This window comes from Diadema antillarum, unplaced genomic scaffold, assembly GCF_040938485.1.
Source record: "Diadema antillarum isolate AM-2024a unplaced genomic scaffold, OU_Dant_1.0 seq00000455_RagTag, whole genome shotgun sequence".
NCBI lineage: Eukaryota > Metazoa > Echinodermata > Echinoidea > Diadematoida > Diadematidae > Diadema > Diadema antillarum.
In genome coordinates, this window is record NW_027271427.1 from 1,483,849 (window position 1) to 1,495,963 (window position 12,115).

Below are 12,115 nucleotides of genomic sequence, written 5' to 3' on the forward strand. Positions count from 1 at the left end.
GCGAGCGCCATGCCATGCGTGAACTCTGCCACAGCCGAAGCATTGACGTGAGCAGAGCTACATCAATGTTGGCTTCAGGCAACATTCTGGTAATACATCTTTTATAGTTTCTCAATTGCTCATGAATTGCGGTATTTTTTTTTTATGCGTCACTTTGATGATGAGATGATAAGATCACGCCGTCTCCATCTCTCACACCTCTTTCATTCATTTTTCTTTCATTCCTTCACCCCTTCTTCCCGTCTGCATTCCTTTTCGTCTGGATTTTTGTTTTCTTTCATTTTTTTTTTGGGTCTATGTTATCAGGGGTCTAATTATCTTGAGAGTTGTATGTTTATCGTGTTTTCTCTCTTTTCCTTATATCGTATTTGAGTTTGGAATGAATGTGGCATCAAGGGACATCAAAGTTCAAGAAGTACACTGAGTTATGCAAAGAAAAAGAGCAAGCTAATCTTTGTGAAGTTGTAGATTATAATCATCTCTGAATAGGAAAAAGTTAGTGTGAGTTACTAACGTGTTCATATTATATACATAAGAAATTATCGTTGGAAAAAAAATAAAAGAAATTGTAGCAAATATAACTGAACTCTTGTGCCACACGACTCTAAAAACTCGAAATTATACATACGTATTTTATATGTAAAATGTATTTCAAAAGATATATATAACTGAAACTGAGTAATGATGCTAAACCAAAAGCTAATTAAGAATGGCCAAACACTCAAACCAGTCAAATCTCGTATAGAAAAGAAATTATATTGGTATATTCATGCAATTAGAACATTGCTTTTAGAAAAACTGATAATTTAAGCATACTTATCACTGCTGATAATATAAATTCTAGTCTTTTCATTTGTAAAAAAAAAACAACAACTAACAAACAAGTTTCTTTTACATATTTTAGGAATACTAGGAATAATACCCTCCGTAATGGACATTTTATTTTTGTTTTTTATAATTGTATTGAAACAAAAAACGTGATATTGGAAACAAACTTTGATTTGAATTTTTATTGTTTTTCGAAACTGATTCAGGTTTACGACAATTCGGAGTTCTTATACCTGTTTAATTGGTTATAATTTGTGTCTTCCTCTATTTATTTTGTTAGTGGTTTTAGCTTCTATCTATCTATCTATCTATCTATCTATCCATCTATCTATCTACCTATCTCTATCTATCTATCTATCTATCTATCTATCTATCTATCTATCTATCTATATCTATCTATCTATCTATCTATCTATCTATATCTATATCTATATCTATATCTATCTATCTATCTATCTATCTATCTATCTATCTATCTATCTATATCTATATATCTATCTATATCTATCTATCCATCTATATATATATATATATATATATATATATATATATATATATATCCATTTATCTATCTATCTATCTATCTATCTATCCATCTATCTATCTGTCTATCTATCTATCTATCTATCTGTCTCTCTTTTTCTCTGCTTCCTTCACTCTCTCTCTTTCCAATCTGTCTAATTTCTTATTCATCTATCAGAATTGATACAAACCACGTGTATGGGACACACCTACCGTGTACTGATTTCCCGCGGCATAGATTCCGCTCATTATCACGCTGCGTAGCTGACACGTGACTGATAGTTCTGGCTACACGGGGGCGAGGGAACACACATGTGTACAGGTGTGGTAACCAACTATGAACGGGTTGCCAACTTCTTATGTGGTATGACGCCAGTCTTTTGACTCTGATTCAATTATCATTATTATTATCATGATGGGGGTTTTTTCGGGGGGAGGGGGGAGCATGCGTACATATTGATCGACACCCAAATCGCAGGTTTACTTATGTCGAATAATTCATTGATATATTCCCCTATGAAAACTAGTTAGGAAATGATCAATTTTATCATTCTTATATACTTTCGATATTTTGATTCTAGTCCAAGCTATGTCGGGAAAACAAGTTTTCTAGTGTAAGGAACAACTTCATCGTGAGTATCCATAAAATGGAAATAATTTAGTAATTGACGTGTTGCAATAATTTAACTTGATAGGCCTTACGTTTTTTCTCGCTCTGCCGAAGTGTAAAACACACCGCCATATGACAACGTCAAACAGATTAATTGGTAGAAACTTTAATGATTTCATTGTACTTCAGTACCTGCTAACAGTTTATTGGAAAGTTCCATAACTTGTGTGTATATGTGTGTGTATGTGTCTGTGTGTGTGTGAAAGTAATGTCCCTGCACTTAAGAATGTCTATATGAATTAGCAATGTCTTGTGGAAATGCCCTTTGTGTGGTCAAAACAAAAACAAAAACACAAAAACAGTGATGAATGTTGGACATGAATCTCTGCAATTACTTTGTGTTCGCAGTTCAACATTTATCATGATCATAAGAGTGATGATAATAGTAATACTTATTAAAGAGAACGATAGAGGAAACGATACCGCTACAATCGATTATTACAACAATAATAGTAGCAACGATGAAAAATCGGTGGCACTGACTTGCTGACTTTATATCTTAAACAACGATATATTTTATTGGTTTATCGTCAAGAGCGGCTTGCAACATGATGCAGATATCATTGAGAAATGTCTTCATTGTACATTCGTCTCATTTGCTGTGTGCATGTGTATATGGGCTTGCGTGTAGAGTTAGACCGCTAGTTTACAGACTGGTTGGGCTGGTTCATTTATGTCTGTCAAAAAAACTGTACCAGATCAGGAAAAAGGGGAACGCGAGGAGCACGAGAAATGATATGACATTAGGTCTAAATCTCATATGAGAATGCACTTACTCCCTAAAATCATTTCAAATCTCCGGGGCTACTATTCTTGGCTTATTCACAGGTTGTACTGTATCAAGGCCTAATCTGCAGCGTGAAGATTTGATGTTAATTGTTACTTCAGTTTCACCATGCACCTTACATTGTGATATCTTTCACTAGAAATCAGGGATATCGAGGGGCATACGCTTATAAAACGACAACAAAAAGAAGTTAACACAAACTTAAGACAGCAGGGGAAAAGAAAAAAAATCAAGTAAAAAGAAGGGACAAAACCCAAGAAGATCATTCCGTTGGAGACGCAATTCTCAAACTAGGGCTTCGTTTGCAAGGGTTTACTATCTTGCGTCACAGATGACGTACCTGGATGATCAGGGCTCAGAATAAGAGGGGAAGAAATCAGTAAGCCATTTGGGGTTCTCGATCGCCCAGTGCTAAGTAGTTATCTTCTGTTGGCACTTGGTTGCATTCGTTTTGATTTGAAATTCCATCTCGTGTTCAACTCTGCCTAAGCAGCATATAAACCGACAAAAAAGCAGAAGAGTTATTATGGTTTAAATCATTCAACGATGTAAGAAAGGTACTGAATATTAGAGTTCAACATGTTTTCGCGGACAGTAATATTGTTCATGATAATCCATACAAATTATGCATGGCGATGATCACATATTAAGCACCTCACCGTATAGCTAGTCTTCTCTTGACCAGAAGACAAGTTTTCACTATTTTTTTTTTATTGCGGGCGTGGGGGAGGGGTGCATTACAAAAGAAGAAATATTGTTTTCTTCGCATCATTTAGTAGATATTTACTAACTGAGTTGACTTTAATGAGATTGTAGCAGCTGAATTTCGACCAAACTGTGTCAATTTTACATAAGAAATGTACATGCCTTTAGTTTTATTACTAAGTGCATACCAATCGGGGTCGGCTGAATAAACCCCACCAAAGAGACCTTGTCTTTTTTTTAGGCGTTACAATATTACTTTTTTTTTTCTCCACAACTATCATCTGTTTCTCTTGACATGCTTCTGCCGAAGATCGCTGTCTCCGTTGTGCGTTTTTGTTTGCTATTTTGTCTTCTGTTTGTTAGTCTGGTTCATTCCGTTTTGTCCCGTTGGGTATACAGCCTTTTCTTCAGTATAGTTGTTTTGTCGTCTAGTCTTGTTTCATGTTTGTTCGCGTGTATGAAAGTGTATTTATCTGTTAATCTAATATTCAGTGGACTTCCAGACTTCTTCCTCTTTTTTTTGTATTTACGATGCTTCAATTTATCTTTCCGTCGATGTTCTTTTCCAGAGGGGCCCACATTCTACAAGCTCTGTCTTTTTAGTGGAATGGATCCCTCCATTTTTCGCACTCTAAGCAATGTTATACATGTACTTCACTTCGACCACTTCTGTTTCTTTTTCACTACAATGTGTAATTACCATAGGGTCCTCCATTATTGTACAGTCTTTTCATTTCACAATGCTCTGTTAACCTTATTCTCTGTTATCGAAGGAAGTGAAACATATCTTATGTGTTATTGAATAATGAAAGAAACTTTGAATTGAATTGAATTCAACTGGAATAATAATTTGAGAGCATTTGATTTATGATATCTGGAAATTTTCAAAATAACAACAGCAGCATGATGTAACTGGAGAACTTCCAAATGGGTACAACATGAGAGCTGCTAGATTATGATAATTGGAGAGCATCTAATCGATTATACACGAAAACCTCGGAAAATTATTACTTGATGACACTAAAGTGGTATAATAAAAGGAGAGCGAATATATCATAACCCGAGAACTTTCAAACTGCCCTAATTTCAAAAGTTTTCAATATTGATAGACAAAGACTTTTAAATGACTGTAACCAGTATTGACGAGAGGACCGTCGAATAATGACAACTATGATAATGATAATAATAACAGTAATAATAATGATAATATTAATAATAATAATAATAATAATAATAATAATAATAATAATAATAATAATAATAATAATAATAATAATAATAATAATATTTATGATAATAAAGCAATAATAATTACAAAAATGAAAGCATCTTGTAATTGTATAAGAATTAGAAAGGAGAAATTAGGTCATGAAGTAAATAGTAAGATGAAACAAAATACAAAATGCAAGTCAAAGTTGGAATCGAACATTTGGCCCTAAGTGATAGTCCTTTCGAACTGCACATGATGAGCAAAAAGTAGTATCATACTGATTTAAAAAAAAAGAAAAGCTTATGCACCAGTATTTATCGGCGACTTATGCATGGACGACACGGGCTTGCATAGTGATGATAATATGTTTTCATGAACAGTAGACGACCATAGATCGTAATGATTATTCATATGTAGCATTTGCTTTTCATAAGAAAATTGGGAATATGCTTTTTAGAATAAAAAAGCTGAAAGTATCGTGAATGGGGAAGTATACCGTTGAGAAACTGTTATAAGGTGTGAGGAAAATGTGGGTCATGCACGTTTATGTTGCGTAGAATAGTAAATCTCCTTGATTAGACGGAATACACAGAAGCAATAGATGTTATACGCTTGTCATATTGTGGTGTCTAGTAACTTAATATCTACCCATTTATAATGTTGATAACGACAGTGCAGGTGTGAAGTCTTATCTATACATTTTTGCACTTGGCCACAAAGTTGCCACTACTCGAAATGCAGGCGTCCATTTGTTGTTGTTGTTGCTGCTGTCGTCGTTGTTGTTGTTAATGTGTGTACTAAGGCACCAAACGCTCATAAAAACATCTAAGAAAACGAAACTTTAGACATGATAGAAAGTGGCTATATCTTCTAAGCCTTACGGATCTAAAATCTAGAAATCTAAAAATGACCGAACGAGGTAAAATCTACAACGGAATGAAAAAAAAAATAATTGAAAATCTCGTCGTATGCGAGTCCAGCGGAAGGATAACTGCGCAGCAATGGTCCGTGTTCGTATAGGCGGAGGGGTCAAGCGAAACGCTGCCACCACGCACGTGTTTAGAATCACGCCACAGTGCCGTCTCTCTCAAGATACACATCCGACACACCGGATAGAAAGGGAATCATGATGGACTAGGAAGAAGCCTTTGCCCCAATCACGATGCCACAAGTCAAGCTCTCTTAAAGTATAGAGTAATCTCACATCCTGGATCGACTTTTAGCGCAATACATCATGCCTTCTTCTTCTGCATTCGTGTCCAGGGGGGCATTTCATGAAGGAACTTTGTCGGATAAACTGTCCGACAAGTCAATTATATCCGACAAGTTCAGAGGAACCAGCCAATCAGACTAACGAATTTCTCAAAACTTGTCGGATAAAAGAGACTTGTCAGATATTTTGTCCGACAAGTTCCTTCATGAAATGCCCCCCCCCCCGACCTATACAAAGATGGACAAAGACAAGATGCGTCGAATATGACGGAGATCTTGAGCGGAAAATGAAATCTTTCCAGTGACACCTCACTTGTTACACATAACAAGCAATATCATTTAAGTTATGATTTAAATGATTTCATATTGCTTTATTATTTTCCTTGTATTACATTATCAGTTTTAATCTCAAATATCTCAAATTCACACGAATGGAATTGATTCTTTTGCGATAAAACTCTTTGTTTGCTAACCTCTGATTTGGCTGTACGTCCAAGGTGAATCATAAAATGACCTATCACATATCGCTATCAAACAAATACTGACATGAACAACAACAACAATATTAAAATATTACCCCCCCCCCATCCCAAAATGATTGTCTACCATGTTGAATGTTGGATGTGTGATTCGGCGTATCATTACCCGAGTCGTTTCGGTCAAACCCCTTCCTTCCTTTTCTATTTTAACCCACTCCATGGATGGGGATGTTCTTACTAATCGGTCCGCTTCTATCAGGTACTCACGTGCTGATTCCAAAATCGATAATCTATGAATCAATCGTTCAAACTCATATCTCGCACCCTCATCTGTACAGCCTCTCCCTCTTTATTTTTCCCCGGGGTAAAACGTACTACAAGTGATAGGTCTCGAACCCTGGTCCTTCCTGTGCAGCTGTACAGTCCGAGATCCATGAGACCTTAGGGTACACCCCATCATAGAAATCAGCCAGATCGCCTCTCAAAATATCCACTTGTTTCGCAATATGACATGTGCGATGGTTATTTTGTTACTCAACAGGAAACAAAGGCAGTAACTGCAACAAAGTTAGGACATAATACTTATAATATCTTAAACCTATTGTTTGTGGAAACTTGGTTTCAAATTCTTAGAGAATTCGTTAATCGTTAATGTACAAAAGCAGTGTGACAAGAGTGTGATTGGATATTTACGTGCTCTGTGTGAAGAAATGTTCACATAGATTTAAGAGATAGGCTCTACTGTGAGAAATATATTTCGCCAGAAAACTGAACAATGTCAATCACATTTTGATTTGAAATGATCCTGCATTATCACCTTTCAGTTATGTAATATAATAATGTATATAATCGGTAATCATATTTGATTCTTCTACATAATTTCTCAGGCAATCATTTGGAAATTCGGTAAATCGATTAATATTTCGAATGACGCATATTGTATTCTGTGTATTGATATTTTCTGTGATATTACAAAGAAAAGAACTTTGATTGATGTATGAAATCATGATGGAAGAAAAATAAAGAAACACACACACACACACACACACACACAAATATACATTATACCACCATTAGAAGTATGGAGAACAGAAAGTGTATGGCTTGCATAATGTAACTTCAAATAAGTTATGCAATCACTCGTGATTATGAATATATAGATTGGAAATATTCCGGCGCACGTGATTCATTTCATACACATACCATTTCGTATTAGCGGATACAGGGGTAAAACTGGGGAAGAATGTTTATGAGGCAAAACCATCAATAATGGTTCATTTCCGATAATCATTATTACAATTTTTCCCACTTATCGGACTTTGCTCTGCTGTTATTGAAATTACAGAACAATATGCAGTTACAAAAATAGGCTCTTATGTATGTATGTATATAATATTATATACAATATATATGTACAATTGTGTGTGTGTGTGTGTGTTGTGTGTGTGTGTGTGTGTGTGTATGTGTGTGTGTGTGTGTGTGTGTGTGTGTGTGTGTGTGTGTGTATGTGTGTGTGTGTGTGTGTGTATGAAGGTGCTCCATATTGCAGTGCCATGATAGGTATTTGTTTGTTTTTAATCAACGTTTGCTACATGTATTTTTCAGTTCACAATTATAGCTCACGTACGTTGGTACAAATGACATTTCTTTTTTTTTCTATAACTGTTTGGCACCGCACAGGTTTTCAAAAAGGCATAATGCATAAGCTTGTCCGACGTAACGATTTAAACAATTCACGTTGAAAAAAATAATGAACTTGCGTATACTGCAGGTGACCAAATTGTTCCGTCAAATAACATTTCGGCAGGAATCCATTATCTTAATTGTCTTGTATTGAATGCATCTAAAACCTTTTCTATAATATTGCCCACTACCAATGAGTACCATGCTTGCTGTGAGGTGGATGGGCTATAGCAAGCATCGATTATGTGAATAATCATTACATAAATCTGATCTCAGTGAATCAACAAACCAATATGCCCGATTGTACACACACACAAAAATGACCCTTTTTCTGCTCATGGGTAAAGTGGAACTGTGAACTGGCTTTATTGGAAGCCGAAGAAAGGCGTTTACCTGTCACTCTATATAATAGCTGCATTTTCTTTTAAGACTTAACCATCTCAAATCCTCAGCTCCATGCAATAGGTACCGGCGTATTTAGGTCATTTCATCTTCTTTTTATTGAAGAAGGCAAGGCAGCTAAATACATTCTGTGCTTAAGTTGTAAGATTTGACCTTCCCTCGAAATCTCACTTTTGCGATCGTGACAGTATCCCTTAATCCGCGATATAGTCTTTCTTGTACTATCACATTGCTCTATCGATTATTGCTCTGATTTACTGCTATGTATTTTCACATCTGTAGAAGTAAAACAACAAAACCAACAACAACAACAATAACAAAACAACAACCTTTGGATTATGATGTGAAATGGTCGCGAACACTACACTCAGAAGTTTCACACTCATTTCGAGTGAACCTATAACCATGATGTGTCATGTATATTCGCTTCGTCTACGATGCCCCCTTTCTCCGGGTCTCTTGCGAATCGGCATTGCCGTCCTCCAATAACTACCTCACGTGGATTAAATAACAATCTCCGCAGTGTGTCATTAGTGAGATTGTGAGAGAGAAAGAGGGAAAAAAACACAAAAAACGATAGGCATTATGGGATTGGAAAGAGCCGATGTCTCAAGTCCAGTGTGAAGACCCAGTGCGATATACGCCGGCCTGATATTTTGAACCTTCGACGAGTTTTGCGTCATAGCGACAGTACCTTGGTGTGTCGTGGTGTAACAAGGCTATATGTAAAAGGTTTCTCCGAAGAACACGGCGCATTTGCCTCCGACCTAATTAGAGGTGAATCTGAATTTGGGTCGGACGATTTTGTCCTTCGTTTGATTCTTTTTTTTTAAATCATATCTCTTACTCTTACTTTCTCCATCCCCCTTTTCTCACTCTCAATCTCTACCTCTCTTTCTTTACATTATCTTTGTGTCTATTTTCCCCATCTCCTTTCTTTGGGATAATATGTATAACAAAAACACAACAAAAGTAGATAATGGCCATAATCATACAACTATGTATAAATCTAGACACTGATTATACCTTATATCACTCATTATAGGAGTTAGACAAAAGCAGGTCTCATGACCCCACTGTGTGTGGAATAAACTCTGTCTCTATAATAGATAGTGTCTCCTTTGTTCCTTTCTTTGGGAAAATGTAACAAAACACACTAAACGCAGATAATGCACGTAATCATACAACTGTGTGTCTGCTCTAATTTCTGAGCAGCTTACAGTATCCCGTGTTATTCTGAAGAAATATATATTGATAGAATGACTTACGTTCTATATGCTTTTAAAACCCTAGCAAAACTGAATGAAACCATACAACCATGTGCTGAAGAAGAATTTCTGTAGCTCAACGACTTTCAGTGCATATCCATAAGTAAATTAGATCATCTGGTCATTAGACGAAACGATACTTAAGTAGCCAAACTGGGGCATTAGACCAAGTGAGAAGTAGACCAAACGGACATTAGAAGAAAATAATAGTAGACTAAGTGAGTTTAGCCGTATAGTGGTGTTAGACGATCTGGGAAGTAAACCATCTGATAATAGACCAAAATATGGCAATAAACCTCATGTGTATACTGAAGAAATCCTACAGCTCAACGGCTTTCACATGTTATCACGCAGTATACGAGTATTTGCCTCAGAAATCCTAATTTGTGCAGGTGCTTATGTTATTTATTCATTCAGTTATTTCCATTTCAATACATAACAACATTTACAAAATAAAATTCAGAATACATTTGCCTTGCTACAATGTATACATTTTGAATGGAGGAATCATAAAAAAGCACACACGAGACTTGTTGGAAATGATACCCTTATACCCCTATGTGTTGTGCGATAACAGCTGCCTTTTGCCTGAAATAATCCAGAAATAATAACAATAATACTAATGATGATGATGACGATGATGATGATGATAATAATAATGACGATGATACTAAGAATAATAATGATAATAATAATAATAATAATAATAATAATAATAATAATAATAATAATAATAATAATAATAATAGTAATAATGATAATAACAATAATAACATAAATAATGATTAGAACAACAACAACACATAACTATATGCAATATCGCTTTAAAACCAAGGAAATGAATTCATACATTTTGACTTAAAACAATGATGTAACATTGCTTTCAGGCCAGGAAGCTTACTTTGTGTTGCTTATAAAAGAATGCTCCGTTAAAAATGTGTAAGATAATGCAAAGATGATGTCTTTGAACGCAGAGTTGAAAAAAAATGACTTACAATGAATAATTAATTTCGATCTATATTGAAATTGCCCATGATTTCTTGCTCCTGTTTTACTGCGTTTATTACAACAATTTCCAGGTTTGCTTGGCTTAATCTTTTGTATAATTCTTACTAATGCATGTATCTTCATTTAAGCCTCAAATGTCGTAATGTGAAAATAAACAAAATGAGGCAACATAGCCATAGGAATTATACCTCAAAGATTTGCCGCATATCGACTGATTTCAAGTCCTGAAATTTGTCTAGTAAGGAATAAGAGAACATGACCTCCAAGGCCTGAAAATTGTTTCAGAGACTATATACGTTTCTACCCCCTCCCCTCCCATGTCCACCCGTTAATGTGCACCCTGCGTGACTCTGAAGCTCATAACACCACACTAATCTGGCGGGATTCCCTGTATGACGCACACGATCATCCGTCCCGGAATATTCGCTCTTTGAATACAGCTTCCATTACTTCCAGCTAATGGAACAGAGTTATGAAATCAGCTAAAAATACCAATGTCTTATAATCTATTCACTTCCCCCAAAATAGAAGAAAATTAAGCAGTTTCGGGTATTAAAGTCCAGCCACGTTCCTTCTGTACTACACGGTTACACAACAAATACCCAGGAAATTACACGTTTTAATGGTATTGTATAAAGCTTACCCCTATAGGCATAAATTTACCCTCAATTAACGGCATAAATTCACCCTCAATTAACAAGTATGCAAGTAAAATCATGGCTTTTCCTCGTCTTCCGATCATTGCCTGCTTTCACGGAGTCGGCATGTTCTAACTTGGGCAGATTGAAGACTCTTGCACATTGGACCTAAGGAAAGTTATAAGCTGAAAGCTGCTTTTTACTTTAAGTCGCCATCAGATGAAATATTATTCATTTATTCAATATAGAAATAAAACTTACTTCTTCATAGAAACAACAGACAGGAGGAGGAGAGAAGCAAAGACAGAGGGGGAAGTCAAGAAAAACTTAAAAAAGCAGGAAAGAAGGACAATATGAAAAAACCCAAATGATTTCTTTGAGTTCTGTGTTATTCAATATTTTCATTTCTCAATTTCAATTTGAACTTACTTCGCAACTTTTTCTTTCACGAATACAGCTTAAAAACGCAACGCAAAATGCAACGATAACATTTTGGTAAAATTAGATTTTCTGAGACAAGTTAGGTTTCATCAACAATCAAATATTAGATCATTTAGATAGAAAACAGAAGAAATTGATGCATATTTCTTTCATGACACGTTTCACTCAGCAGTCACAATGAACATCATGTGTGATGAAATGATAGCCATTTCCTCATGTGACAAAACAACTAAAACATGTAAAAGGCTGTTTGCTCTGATTT